Source organism: Rana temporaria, chromosome 1, assembly GCF_905171775.1.
Source record: "Rana temporaria chromosome 1, aRanTem1.1, whole genome shotgun sequence".
Classification (NCBI taxonomy): Eukaryota; Metazoa; Chordata; class Amphibia; order Anura; family Ranidae; genus Rana; species Rana temporaria.
The window spans coordinates 524,808,495-524,824,481 of NC_053489.1; the positions used below are offsets into that span (position 1 = coordinate 524,808,495).

Genomic DNA, 15,987 nt, shown 5'->3' on the forward strand with positions numbered 1-15,987 from the left:
CTGACAGGGCAGCCAACCACCGGTGCCCAGTGGCATCCAGTTTGGCCGTAGTGAGAATGTAAGTGAGTGGGTTGTTGTCAGTTCTGACCACGAAATTGGCCCCGTACAGGTAGTCTTTTAGTTTGTCCACCACTGTCCACTTCAAGGCCAGGAACTCCAACTTGTGAGTGGGGTAATTCTTCTCAGAAGGGGTGAGACCCCGACTCACATATGCCACCGGTCTCAGGAGGCCATCATATTCCTGGTATAGTACTCCTCCTAGCCCTTCTCTGCTAGCATCCACATGTAGTTCATAAGGCTTGGCAGGATCAGCGTAGGCAAGGACAGGAGCCTGTGTTAGACTTCCTTTCAATTGGAGGAAAGCTCTTTCACATTGGTCGGTCCATTCCTCCTGGATTGATTCACGAGGCTTCCTAGTTCCGTGGGCTGATGAACCCGGCTCAAAGGGCATCGATTCATCTTCTGCTCCTTCCATTCTTAGAAGCGTGTTCAGAGGCTGAGCTATCTTGGCAAACCCCTCTACGAACCTCCTATAGTATGAGCAGAATCCTAGGAAGGACCGGAGTTCAGTAATATTACGAGGTCTCGGCCATGAAGCCACAGCTTCCAACTTCTTAGGATCAGTTGATATGCCTTCTGTGGAAACAACATGTCCCAGGTACGTGACTGAAGGCAGACAGAACTGACACTTCTCTAAGGAAAGTTTCAATCCTTCTTCATGCAGCCGCTTCAAGACCTTTTCCAACCGCTGCTCATGTTCTTCCAGTGTTCTTCCGAAGACTATTAGGTCATCCAGATACACTAGTACCTCGATCAGGTGCATGTCTCCCACCGTCTTTTCCATTAGTCGTTGGAAAGTTGCTGGGGCTCCTGTGAGGCCTTGGGGCATTCTATTAAACTCAAAGAATCCCAGTGGACAGATGAAAGCAGTCTTCTCTTTATCTTCAGGATGCATGGGTATCTGGTGATATCCACTTCGCAGGTCAAGTACACTAAACCACTTTGCTCCGGACAGACACTGTAAGGCATCTTCTATTCGAGGAGTAGTGTATTGGTCGGGAATGGTTCTTTGGTTGAGTGTGCGGTAGTCTATGCACAAACGGATGGAACCGTTTTTCTTGCGAACTACAACGATGGGTGAGGCATAAGGACTCCTGGATTCTTGGATTATCCTGGTCCTTTTCAATTCAGCCAGCTGTTCCCTTAGGTCATCTAGATCTCCCAATGGGACTCGCCGTGACCTTTCTCGAAAGGGCTTGTCATCTTGGAGGCGAACGCGGTGCTGAGTGCTCCTAGCACACCCCACATCAAACTCATCCTTGGAGAATAAATCTTGCCACTTGAGGAGCTGAGACTGAATTCGCTTCTTCCACTCAGGCGAGATAGGGGCATCTTTAGGATAGAATCGTTCAGCTGGGATCTCTCTGTCTACTCCCTCTATCAATTCAGTGGGTGAGAGGGGTGTGGCAGTGGCCACTTGTCCAATCGGCATCCGTGCCTTCAAGGTCACTGGGGAGTCTGACACATTGCATACGCTTACAGAGACTCTCCCACGGGCCCGCTGTAGAGCTCTGGTGGATATTATCTCAGGCACCAATTCCACTCCAGATCTCTTCATATTTCTGGGATCAGTTTCCAGGACCACATAGGGGCCTGGTTGTGACCAATTCAACTTGACTGAGGCCCGGAAACTAGTCATTTCTCCTGGCTGTAAGACCTTCTCTGCTCTTTCTAATCTCCAAAGCCGTCCCACTTCTGCAGGGGCCCTCTGTTCTTGAATAATCCGCTGGTAGATTGGCCGCAACATCGGGTGCATCTCCTCTGAAGTAGAACTCTCTTCCGTCACTAATGGAGTTATAAGGCGTCTCACCAAGTCAGTATTTGTTCCCACAATCATAGAACTTCGATTAGCTCCTGGTGGGCGGGGACATACAATGGCTAAGGCGTCACAGACCCCTGGTTGTCCAACAGTTGCCGAACTGAACTCCAGCTTCACTTGTAGACACCCATCATATGGAGCTTCTGAGTCCCAATACCCCAGATTTCGAGATCCTCTAACTCCATCAGGGGTAGATGCTTCAAATGCTTCTGGTAGAAGTCCCGGTAAATCAGTGTTACTTGAGCACCTGAATCGAGGAGAGCCTTCGTGTAAACCCCTTCTACTTGAACTGGGATAATGGGTGAAGGGCCTATCAACTGGTCAGGGAACTTCTTCGGAGTAGTAGAAGGCATAGACCCAGTCGGCTGCACTCTAGCCCTCTTCCTCGCTTGTGGTGGTTGTTTTCTTCCCCCTTCCGGGTGTTTAGGTTGTGGGTGTGCCTTGCCTCCCTCTGACACAGGACCAGACGCCAGGGGAGGGGATCTTTTTGTCGTAGCAGGTGAGGCTCTGGGCAAAGACTTGGGCCTCTTATTGGTATCCTGGGAATCAGAGCAGTCTTCAGTAGTTGGGCACCCAGTTTGCTCCCTCACTGGGGCCCTCTGTAGTTTCCCCGACGGTCGATAACTTCCTCTTGCATTCGATGGGCTCGGACAGGTATTTCGGTAATGACCCACTCCTCCGCAATTATAGCAGATGTTTGACGGTTTCTTGATAGGCACCACCTGAGTAGTAGATTCAGGAACTGGTTCTGAAGTGACTTTTTCAAGGGGCGACTTGACACCTGCAGACAATAGGGTTAGCATTTGCATCAGCTGGGAAACTTGAGCCTTTAATTGCTCCACTTCTGAATTCCCATTCGACACATTGAGCGTTCGAACCTCAGCAGCAAATGAAAATCCTGAGCCCTTCTTTTTCTCCTCTAGGATAGCCTCTTCCTCCCTTACCATCTTAATGAGATCAGAGTATTGCAAAGAGGTACCCCCTTGTAAGGTCTTCAACTGGATCCAGATGGGATCGGAACTCAGAGCGCCTCTCAGGATCTGTTTCATTCTAACTTGATCCATATCCCTGGCTTCTATTCCTTTCTTTAGTACAATCTGGTATAGCATTTTGTTTAGTCGTCGAATATACTCGGAAAGCTGCTCATTTTCCCGTTGAAACATGTGTTCAAATAGGAAGATTAGATCTGTAGCTTTCTCTGTGCGCCCAAACTCATCTTGTAGCATGCGAAGATAGTCATATGCTGTACAAGACTCCTGACTGAATTTCAAATTTCGGATGGCTTCTGCTGCAACGCCTTTCAGACTTTCAGTAATGCGTTGTTTCTTTTGAGCCTCTGGAACATCCCATTCTTCCAGTGCTTGCATAGCCTGTTCCATCCAGGTTTCATACTCTTCTTCTCCAGGAGGTACAGGCTGCACTCCAGAAAAAATTCTCAACTTCCTGTAGCCATAGTTCACAGATGGCGAGGACATTTTTCTAATGCTCTCTACCAGTTTTCCTATGTCCATGAAGAAGGAAGCTGGGGGGTAGTTAGTGGTTGGTACAGAAGTGGTAGTTACTTCCACTGTGTCTGACATGGCCTGGCTTGGTCCCTCCAGACAACTTGCTGAGGTGAGTAGAGGGAATAACCGTGCTTTAACTTCTCCGGCTAGCTGGATGCTATCACCCTGGAAGCAGGTTGGGACTCCTTTCTTCCATTCTAGTAGGGCATAGGTATGGGAGACTTTTTGATCTATTTTCGTGTCTATTACAAACACTTTCTGGTCAGGTGCTAGTGTAGTTACTGCTTGACGGATCTGTTCCTCTGTCCATTTGTCAGCAGGAATGTCCATTACTATACTCAGCCCTAATTGGCCATTTTGTTCTTTGCACCACTCTGCTGCGGTGTTTGGATCCATTGCTGGCTCGTTTGTGCGGTTATCACTTTGCGAGAGGTATCAGAAGAAATCCCGGACGAGCCCCCACGTGTAGCGCTCACCCCCGAAGGAGCCGCTGAATTATCGGGTCTTCTGTCTCACCTCTGTGACACACCACAAACAATGAATCCACAGCACACCAGCACACCTTGTGAAGTTTTATAACAGATTTAATGACTGTGGGATAGAGCAAAAGCCCTTAATGTCTCCCCACTCTAATATAATACAACTAATAACAGAATGAGATAATACGTTTAGATTGAATGCGATGAACAGTAATATATCTATATACTTAGCAGTATCGACCCCACCCTAAACTACTGGCCAGTAGTACTGTCCTAGGCTAGCCAACGTTGGGGCCCTGGATGTATGACAGTTGTAGGAAATACACTTGTTGCAATGGCCAAAGGCCGCTCACCACTTTCAGTGTCTCTTAGGAAAGGAGGATGGCTGTCTGCGGAAGCGAGTGTCCCTCTCGACTCAGACCGACGTCTGTGAAATGGATGCAGTCTTTTAAAGCCTCTGGCAGGACATCTCAGATAGTCTAGGGGCCGTCTGGGGAATCTGGCAATAACCTCCGTCAGCTTCACTCACTCAATTGGGCAGGCTGGGTTACTCCGGTGGCTGGATCGGCCCTGCGACCAGGCCTCAGTTCGATTGCTCCAAACACAGTCTCTCCCTGTTTCAGTAGACGAACATCAGTCTCTCCAAACACTACTGCATAGAGCCTGTGTCTCAGTGGCAAACACACAGCTCTGATACAAGCTGTCTTAAATCCCCTGCAATGCAGATCTGTCTTTCTCCCTTCACTCCTTCCTCCTCACTCTCCTCTCTCCCGGAACTTCCTGTCTCACAGCCTCCTGGTAAATGCAGTTCTCCAGCACCTTGGTGTAGAAATGTATCTCTATGTCTGTTCTGTACTGCAGCCTCCAAATCTGTGCTCTCTGGCTCCACCTGCTGCAATATATATATATATATCTACATCCTCTTAAATGGCTGAAAATCACAACAGGGCTACAGTGGTATGAACTGGCCCTCAGAGCACATGAGCGGGTGACGTCAATGGCTGCATCAAAAGAAAATATCTCTTAAACAGTGCATGTTTAGGAGGTATTTACTGTACCTATAGGTAAGCCTTATAATAGGCCTACCTATAGGTAAAAGTCGTGCATGGGAGTTTACTCCTACTTTAACCGAATGTGCATATCCCTCACCCCTCGAACACTTTAATTCAGCAATAGAAAAACAAACATGAATTTAAAACTGTGAAAAAAAAAAAGAGGATAGGGAAGGGAATCAAGGCATGTATAAAAATAACAAGATAAACTCGAATATTACTACAAATTCCAATGGTAAAAAACTAATTAGGGCTAACTAAAAATTTTATGCCGCGTACACACGATCGGTTAAACTGATGAGAATGGTCTGATGGACCGTTTTCATCGGTCAAAACCGATCGTGTGTGGGCGCCATCGGTTATTTAACCATCGGTTAAAAAAAAGCCAACTTGTTTTAAATTTAACCGATGGATTCCTAACCGATAGAAAAAAAACGATCGTTAGTAGGCACAACCATCGGTTAAAAATCCACGCATGCTCAGAATCAAGTCGACGCATGCTTGGAAGCATTGAACTTCATTTTTTTCAGCACGTCGTTGTGTTTTACGTCACCGCGTTCTGACACGATCGTTTTTTTAACCGATGGTGTGTAGGAGTGACGGACCATCAGTCAGCTTCATCGGTTAACCGATGAAAACGGTCCATCGGTCCGTTCTCATGGGGGCCCCGCCACAGCTTTAAATGTCCTGGACCAATATTGTCCCGGAACCAGGAACACCGTGTGGCTCGTGCACCCCGGCCTGGTAGGCCATTTCGCCAGGGCGCCATGAAGCAGTCACCCTAAAGGTGGGTGCCGCACTCGAAGAAGAACCCCTCCCCCAGCATGCACAGCAAGGCGAAACCCTCCTGATAGGCCGCTGGGGAAAAGCACCCAAACAGCGACTCCACTGCTGCCACCTATCGTCCTGGGGTGGGAACAGCACCCCAGGAACAACAGAGTAAGCCCACAGCACAGCCAAGCTGAGACAGAGAATTTGAATAGACCAACTGGATCAGAGCTACTTAACTCTCTGATCCCCCACTAAATTTAACAAAGCACAGGTAATTGGAAGTAACCAGGCACTACACGAGTATTATTTTGAGGTCAATAAACTTTATTTTATATGGAGAGCAGTAGATAGTCCTCTTATGACTTTTTGAGGAATTTCTGTATGTGGTGACTGCTGCATTATCAAGCAGGAAGATGTCTCTCTAAGGCCCCTTTCACACTTTTGCAACTTCGCTGCGATTCGTGGCTGCGATTTTGCCACGATTTCAAGGAATGCCTGTGTATGGAATGCCTGGCATCAAAATCGGAACCAAAGTATTGCAGGGACTACTTTGAAGTCAGAACGACTTGAAGTCATACTAGTATGCATGGATGAATGGTTGTCATTGGAAATCATGGGTAACGACTTGTCAAGCTACTTTGCAGTCCCAAATCATGGGACAAGTCGTATAAGTGTGAAAGGGACCTAAAAGGAAGATTTTGTGTATCGGCAGGTATTCCATAAGGGAAATGTGATGGAGGGCCTGGCTATAATATATATGATGGCAAGCTTTTATTGATCTTCTATCTATATATATATATATTCACATATTATTGGAACACATATGTTTGTGATACTTTTGGGTGGAGTACCTGATATTTCAAAATGATAGAATGTGGTTCTCCCTGTGTAGTTATCAGAGCTTCATGATAGCCAAGTGCTGCTGGTTTCACAGGGAGAGTTGTAATCTCCCAGCGTGGTCTGCAGGGCCCAGCCTTTAACTTCTCTGAAATTCTTCTTTAATATAATGGTTAAATATGTTTTTTCATGCAAGCAGTAGAAGTACGTGACTCATCTAAATTCAGTAAGTTGTGCCGCAGTGCTCTTGTGGCTAACAAGGGTATTGAGGAGATGAGGAGTGAATAGATTGACAGGAAGAAAAGTTTATCAGACTGCTGCTTCTCCTTTCACTGTCCATTCACAGACAGTGGGAGGAGCAAAACATGTTACAAGGCGTCTTCTCCACCAAACAGTGCTTTAGCTGTGTGGCAGAGCTGTATAAATCTCAAGACTGGATGAGCAAAATTAAAATTCCATCGACAAGTTAAACAGCCACAATATACATACAGTGGGGCAGATCCACGTACCTCGGCGCTTCTCTCCCCTGGGCGCAGCGTATCTAAGATACACTACGCCGCCGTAATTTTTTTTTTCGAAACTTAAAGAATTTGCGCCGTAAGTTACGGCGGCGTAGTGTATCTTTGCCGGCATAAGGGTGCGGAATTCAAATGGCTGTGATGGGGGCGTGTTTTATGTAAATACGTTGTGACCCGACGCAAACAACGTTTTTTTTAACGGCGCATACACCGTCCGTGGGGGTATCCCAGTGCGCATGCTCGAAATTAAACCGGAACAAGCCAATGCTTCCGACGGTGACGTCAAATCCCTATTCGCGAACGACTTACGCAAACGACGTAAAAAATTAAAATTTCGACACGGGAACGACGGCCATACTTAACATTGAGTACGCCACCATATAGCAGCTTTAACTATACGCCGGAAAAAGCCGAACGCAAACGACATAAAAAAATGCGCCGGCCGGACATACGTTCGTAGATCGCCGTAACTAGCTAATTTGCATACTCGACGCGGAATTCGACGGAAACGCCACCTAGCGGCCGGCGGAAAAAATGCACCTAAGATCCGACGGCGTACTAAGACGTACGCCTGTCGGATCGATCCCAGATGCCGTTGTATCTTGTTTTGTAGATACAAAACAAAGATACGACGCAGGAACTTTAAAATTATGCGGCGTATCAATAGATACGCCGGCGTAATTATTTTGTGGATCTGCCCCAGTATCTATTTTATCTGTGTATTTATCTGTTTCCTTTTTGTTTATTACAATGCACAGTGTACTCTCTATTGGCAGCTTGATGATATTATAAGGCACCTAGGTGACCTGTGTATATGCAGACATGTGCATGTCATACAGATGTACAATACTTGCAACATTGAAGATTATCTGAAAGTATTTATTAAAACTGTTTTATGAGTAATGTGTAGCAAGGGGTGTTGGCTCTAGCTGCCTATAAAGATGGGTTAAAGTGAAAACCAAACTGCTGACATGTAATGTTAAAATTTTCTTTAACATCTCACATAATTGGCCCCATAGGGTTTGTAAAAAAAACAGCTTTTCTTATATTTTCTCTAATTTGTCTTCCTTAGGAAATTATCTGTTTTCTGCTACTCTGCTTGATCATCACTGATGCTAGCTACGGAATGGATCTTATCTATAAAGTGTTTGGTGAGTACCACACCACAGGCAAAAACAGGAGACTGCTTGAAGAAAAATACTTTCATCATTTAAAGCTGAAGTTTAGCCATAAAAACATTCTCTATGGCTTTAGTGAACTAATTCTAATTAAGTATGCCCCATGTTGTGTAAGCAGCTGGATCCTGTAGAAATCTTCACTGCAGGGATGCACTGTCCTCTTCCTGTCTCTGAACTTCTGGTGCTGTGGGGATTAAAGGAGAAGTCCAGCCTGAGCTCATTCGGATGGGCTTCTCCTATGGGTCAGAGGAGTGCAATTCATTTTGCACTCCTGTGACCCATTTTCAGCAGAGCTTTTTTTTTTGGGGAGGGGGGGGGGGTAGCTACACTTCATCTCTAAAGCCAAAGCTTTAGCCAGCTTCAGCTTCATATTTGTTACATGTTCTCATTCACATAGCTTAATTTTAAAAAAATGCAGCTTACCTTTTCAGATTATTCTGGTCTGGATCCTTCAGCAATATAAAATCATTTTTTGTTCTCTGTTTATGAGGAGACTGGGCAGTGTTGTGTGATATACGAAGCATTTATCCTACCAAAGACCTTACATAGTAGGAGGATAATTGCCTTTTACATTGGTGGTCAGTGGGATCATTCTTTACTTAAATTCATGGTCAGTGAGACTGACATTGGCTGACAATGATAAGAATAAATAAAATAAAAGGGTCCAAAGTTTTGTCCACCCACACTGTAGATCCCACCACTGTGCCAGGATAAGAAAAAAAATCAGGGAAATCGCTAATGATATCACTTAAATAAGTAATAATAAACAACCGTGTAAACGACTAAAGTGAATAGTGGCGCTGTAAATTAATAACTAAAAATAACATTGAATAATAAAAGAATCACCCAGTGCCAAGTGTTAAGGAAACAAAACAAAAACAAAAGTCCATTGACTGAATATGTCCTTAAATGTGACAGTGATCAATCAATAAAGATTGATAATGCGTTGACAGCAGATTCAATATTGTTTATCCACCACACCACATGCAAACAGTGATTCCTCTCCCCTCTGGGATGTCCCCTTGTTGATAGGACAAGGGCCTCATTCCCACAACCCTTGCCCGGTGGTTGTGGGGGTCTCTGGGTGGGGGGCTTATCGGAATCTGGAAGTCCCATTTAACAAAGGGGACCTCCAGATCCCGACCCCCCCTATGTGAATTGGTAAGGGATACATTTTACCCCTACCATTTCACAAAAAAAGTGTCAAAATGTTAAAAACCACAGGAGACAGCTTGGGACAAGTCCTTTATTAAAAAGAAAAAAAATATTCCAGCGATGTAATCTATTCTCGATCTCCAGCGATGTAATCCATTCTCGATCTCCATTCTCGACCTCCACTCACCAAATGAAGTTTTTGTCGTACACTCTCATGTTTGGCAAATAAGCATCAACCCATATAGGATTAAATCATCCATTGATCTCCCATCCATGTGATTGATCCCATGGAAAGATGCATATATAAGAAAACAAAGTGTTCTAATAGTTCAGTAACGTTTGATCAAAAAATTAAAAGGTTTTCAAACATTGCACTCACACATGTGATACATCCACTGCAGCAGCATGAGACTGGTAAAGCATGGTCACAACAAACTCAGCGTGTAGTAGTATCTCACCCATGCCGGAATCATCACGGCTGGAACGTCACTTCCGGTATTGCGTCTGAGATCACTAATGGTTGCCGTACAACCACGCCCGACGCATTTCGTCATCATGACTTACTCAAAAATGCCCATAATACTGGTGGTCAGCAGAAATACAATTGTCCCACCGACCATACATATAGGGGCATTACTCATACTTACCACCAATGTAAGAGTTGGTATTTCTCCCATTGATCAGTGGTGGCCAGCAAAAAAAAAGCCCTCTTAAGTTGGTTGCCAATGGGTGCTGGTGGGAATATTTCCACTTGGACCTATGTCATACTAGAGTTCCTGTAAAAGAATAACTCACTAAAAAGACCCACTTATTTCTATAGCATAAGGAGTCTTCATTGGCAGTTTAGCAGCTAGGTTCCTTTTAAAGGAAACCAGTACTGAGAGAAATATGAAGACTCTGATGCTGAAACGCTCCCTGGTTATCATGCTTCTGTACTTCCTGAGTCACCAGCCTAGAGCTAGTGTGCTTAGGCGTGACTTTACTGATTTGCTTGTCTCATGTGCTTCTACGTGATAGTGTCATAGAAAATATGTAAGGCCAAGGACAGTAAAACTAGCCATAGACAGCTCGATTTTTGTGCAATTTCTGCTAAATCGGCTAAATTCGACCCATAGTAGGTGGCTCTGCAAACATCACCAAGCTCAAGAAAAGTTAATTAAAAAATTGACTGAGCCAGGTAAAAAATTAGTGGCCCAACAGTTACTGCATCCTATGAGACAAAGTCACTGTCCAGGTACTGATACAAGTGTGGCAACTGCCTTGGTATAATGGAGATTCCTCTATCCATGTTTGGATTAGGGAATCAGTTGATTTATCTTGTTTAGTCCACTGGCCACAACTGTAACATTTTGTCCAAAAAAAATATTTTTGGAAAGTCTGTTTGATTTTCCAGTAGTTAGTTGGTTGAAATTGTAATTGCTTCTGACCATAGTGATAAGGAAAATCTAAGGGAAATTTAAACATTTTCTCAAACTAAATTCTAACTGTGAATTTTGTTCTCGTTCAGACAAAATAGTACTTTTGATGATGTATATGAGCATCCGGAAATTGAACATAGAATAAAAAAATTGGCATGGCAATTGAACACATTTTTCCAGGGTTTTCATACCCAGCCCATAATGGTGCTATCAATTGTTGTGACAAACAGTTTTCCTGAATTCTCGTACATACGTTCAAATAACCTTCTACTGGTGTAATTCCAGCTTTAGGCATACAGTATTTCCAAATGTAAATTTACAGAGCTGTTTTCTCTCAGTACTGGACTTTTATTGGGTATTTTCACTTTTGTAACCAACACCTACTTTGTATTTGTTTCATGTTTCCATTCACGTAGCATACTCTTGCCGACCTCTTAACTGTAAAGGTACCTCAATATTTTACAGTTAAATATCGGGGGTTATGGCTGCAGCAAGATGCCATAAACATGGTATCTTTTTTTCCTTAGGAGGTCGGCTTTATGATAAAAGTGATTCCAGCTGTGGATTCGCCACAGGATCACTTTTAAAGGCAGATGGAGACGTCCCCCCCCCCCGCTAGAAGGGGTTAGAAAAGGGGTTAAAAGCGCCCGTGTTGCAGTGTTTCCAAAGTGGTTTTTAGCCATTTCGGAGGCACTACCCATTCATTCCAATGGGCAGGGACGGTCTGGGAGCGGTGTATGCACCGTTCCTAAACTGCCCCAAAGAGACTGCTTGCAGTCTTTTTCTAACATCCCCCAAACGCAACACCCCAGTGTAAAAGCACTCAGGATTTTACACTGGGGTGGCAGCGAAGGCAGTTTTCAGACACTTTACAGGAGCTATTTCTAGCGCTAAAATGCTTGAAAACTGCCTCAATGTTAAAGGGGTCTTAGAGGATTAAAAAGACCCCCCCAAAAAAACAAAATACAGTGGCATGATATACATGATTTATGTGAATTAATTATGCAATTAACACTTCACTGTATAGTATCACTTTTTTAATATAGAGATAATCTTATCTAACCTTGCGCGAGCCACGGTCTGTGTTATGAATGGCTGGACAATCTTCTAGGACCTGTGACGTGTCCCAGAAGATTGCAGGGAGGGAGGGGGGAGAGTGGAACTGTCATTGTTGATCTTTAAGCTGTGATAATTAATAAAAAAAAATATTTTCACGTGATGGCATCCTTCCGTTTATGAGCACACACAGCTGTAGCCTTCAGTGTGAATAATGGCAGTCTATTGAGGTGAAATGAAAGTACGAGAACATCAAGTTCCACACATTTTTATTTGACAATAAATAAGAGATTAAACAAGTTTTCAGAACATTCAACAAAGTTCAGATCTTATGATGATTTTGAGCTCTCATAGTAAATGGTTAATATTATACAGCCAGAGAGCGGATCTCTCTTAAAACCTGTGATATAGTGTGTGTGTGTGTGTGTGTGTGTGTGTGTATGCATGCTGTGTATATATATAATTTGATTGGTCTCTGACCAGTACTGATAAGATGCCAAATAATGCTTATTCTGTCCTTATACATTATGGTCTCCGCTCCAGCTAAAAAACACTCATTGCGGTCTCTATACTGAAACAAAAGCATTCTTATGTTATCTCTAAAACGTTTACTAGTTTATTTACCCACTTGTCGGCACAAAGACCTGTTCATTAAAAGAGAAGTGTGGGTTTTTGGGAAAATAAATAAATAAACAGTGATAATCATCTAGGTGGATAAAGCATGGATCCGATGCTGGCGCTGTACTCCGCCGCCTCTACACTAAGAACTGAGCGATCAAAGATCACTGATCACCCAGTTCTGGGGTCCTCTCTGAGCACAGAGCGATGAGCTCTGCCCTTCCAGTGCTCTCTGGAGTCCTGGACTTTGGAGGGGGTGGAAGCGGCTGGATCAGGCTTTCAGTGGGGCGCTGAGAGGCCAAGCCAGTTACCGGTCAGGCATCTGGGTGGATCTCAACATTAATTACAGGATCCCTGCAGAGCACGGATCAGCTCTGTAGCATCAGCTATAGCTGGAGTTCTCTTTTCCTCAGTTATAAATAGATAATGGCATCCATTGGTTTTTGGTATAAATGTCCCCCGATTGCATAATTAAAAATATAACAGAGCTTGCTGAACACACATTCTGGATTTGGTTTGTACTTTTAGGGCCTATTCACAAAATTTATGAAAAATTATGATTTTCGTGCATTTTCATCCCTGGTCACCTGAGGAAAAACTGACATTAAATAATGCACCAAAAACGCACCACCGTGCATTCTGGTGTGGTATTGGTGTGTTTCTATAGATGTATAATGGAAGGGACATTTTTGAAATAGGGCACCAAAGATGTAGCATGCAAGACTTTTTAACATGTAGTGCCCCTGTGGAAAAAGTGCACCAGTGTAAACAGGGCTTTCGTGTTTAGGAAAAAAAAATATTGATCTTTTTTACTTGGAAGTAAAGGCCCGGATTCAGATACATCGGCGCATATTTCTGCCGGCGTAGCGCATCTCATATGAGCTACGCCGACGTAACATAGAGAGGCAAGCAGAGTATTCACAAAGCACTTGCTCTCAACGTTGCGCCAGCGTAACGTAAATTCGTAGGCGTAAGCTGGCGTAAGTGTAAGTGGGTGTGACCTTATGCAAATGATGGTCCGAGCGTGGAGCAGTGTTTTACGCCCGGCGTATTATGAATGGAGCATGCGCAGTGACGTGGGCGTATGAGCGCCCCCCTGTGCGCATGCTCACAACTACGCCGGCGCAACTTCTTGGGATACGCCGGCCCACCGGCTTACGCCGAGTGCATGAATACGCCCAGCCATACGCCCGTCCAGTGCAAAAGTACATCCTGCTTGTTTCCCCCCTTGAAGCAAGGTACTTTTGCTGAGCGATGACAAATGTGGAGTCTGAGAGGGACAGGAGGAAAAAAAAATTCTGCCTAGATGAGAAGGCTGTCCTCATCTCTGCCATCGAGAAGTATAATGTCTTTCTCCATGGTGCACAGAGTGGCCAGACCAGCAGGGCCAAGAAACAAGCGATCTTGGAGCAGATCACCGTTGATGTAAATGCCTTTGGGCATGAGTCCCGGACCAGTAAGGACATTACGAAAAAAATTAATGACTTGTGTAGGCTTGTCCGGGATAAAGTGGCCGCCATCAGAAGGCACCAGAGGGGCACAGGGGGCGGACCACCATGTCCTGTGCAGTTGTGCCCGGAGGAGGTGATCGCCAGGTGTCTGGAGAGGGAGCAGGTAGAGGGCCTGGAGGGCTTTGACTCCATTGACCGGCCCTTGAGGACAGTTAAGTGTTTCTTATCCCCCATCCGGTGTGTAGCATGTGAGGGGGTGGAAGGGAATATGTGATAAGTGTGTGGGTCCACCATATGTGAATGCTTTGTGTCATCCACAGATGTGCTGGAGGGAGCTGGGCCATCTGCTGCCGGTGGCCGTCCCACGCCATCATCCCCGGAACATCTGGCTCAGCCTGACCCCCTGGGAAGCCAAGAGACATCGGTGGAGGGGAGTGCCCACACCTCTCCTCTAGAGGTGGTTGAGGAGGAGATGGTGGCTATGGAGCAGGAGGTTTGCCTCTACTTTGAGGAGTCTTCCCTTTTCCCCGGGCCCTCACAGAGCTCCGCGCCCATCTGGGCGACCCCCTCCCAGGCTACCCCATCCAGGGGAACCCCCTCCCGGTCTACCCCATCCAGGGGAACCCCCTCCCGGGCTACCCTATCCAGGCCTGGTACGTCCAGACGGACACAACCGACTACTTCCCCTAGGAAAGCTCTGGCCAAAACTAGGGGTGTAACCGGTTCCCTCCAAGAGTGGCTTCAGAGGGAGCAGGCACGGCAGTCGCGCCACATGGCCGATATTGCCGGCTACCTGCATCGACTGGCTGACAGCCTGGGCTCTCTTGCTGGGTCCTCGGACATGCGGCAGTGCGTCAGCCAGCAGGCTGCCCATACCAAGGCCATTACGGACTGCCTGCATGATATTAATGCAAATTGTGCAGCCATGGCCACAAGCCTGTGTGACCAGAGCCAGACCCTGGATGCCATGCATCAGAAGATGTCAGCAGGGGCTCCGTCGTCATCTGGGGACGTGCAGGCCACCCTGGACCAGCCCACTGCGGCAATTGTGGAGCTACAGGCAGAGGTGAAGAGCCTGGGGGAGGGGATCCAGGCAAATACTGCTGCTATCCAGGCAAATACTGCTGCCATCCAGGCAGAGGGTCGGATAAACAGGCGCCACCAGCGGCACACCACCACCCGCCAGCTGCGGATGCAGGCTCAAACAACTGCGGTCCTCACCCGCATCGCCCTTGCATTGGAAGGGCAGGCAGCCAGCCAGGGAGAAACCAGGGGATGATCCCCCTCCTGATGCCCCACCCCCCCACCCGAGGCACCCTCCAGACAACTGAGGAGCTGGAGCCGTGGCACCAGGCATAGCCCACGACAGGGCAATTGCCGTGGCTGGCCCCTGGGTGTTTGACACGGACGTGACATATGAGGCATTGGGCTTCGGCTATCACCTGTACGTTGATGGAATGCCACTGCTTTCGATTGCGGTATATGTACTCTGTGGCACGGGGGGCCGTAGTGCCACATGTGTGCAATCAATGGCCCCCACGGTGCGTGGGAATCCGTCAATTCTGTAGAAATCCTGCATTGCCTTCTGCCGCAGATGCTCATGGGTGGGTTTGATGATGTGGTGGGACATGCGTGTGAGGATTGCGGGGACAACCTGGTGCACGCATCTGCTCATGGTGGATTGTGACATCCCAGACACGACTCCACTTGTACGTTGAAAAGATCCACTTGCGAGGAAATGCAGTGTTGCCAGTACCTTGACCAGTGGCTGCACTGCATGTGAGTGTTGTGTCTGGCTGGTGATGTCATCATGCAGGGCTGTGGCTAATTCCAGGATGGCATCAGGGCTGAATCTGAAGATGCGATACACCTCCGATTCCCTCATGCCAAAGACGTTCATGCGCGTTCGGTATATCCTCTCCCGTGCCCTCCTACGGTTGCTGACAGAGGGGGCTGACCGGGGGGTTGCTGACAGAGAGGGGGGCTTGCTGACAGAGAGGGGCTTGCTGACATAGAGGGGGCCGATAGGGGGGGTTTCTGACAGAGAAGGGGCTGACAGGGGGTTGTTGC

General features: G+C 46.4%; 1 protein-coding gene across 3 annotated transcripts in view; it reads left to right on the forward strand.

The window, feature by feature from the left end:
• The window catches only part of FHIP1A (FHF complex subunit HOOK interacting protein 1A), a 390,138-nt gene that overhangs the window by 125,305 nt on the left and 248,846 nt on the right, over nucleotides 1-15,987 (forward strand). For all 3 annotated transcript variants that reach the window (XM_040331897.1, XM_040331896.1, XM_040331898.1), the window contains one exon: nucleotides 8,114-8,192. The gene's annotated coding sequence lies outside the window, so the exon portion shown is untranslated. The remainder of the gene's footprint in view (nucleotides 1-8,113; nucleotides 8,193-15,987) is intronic.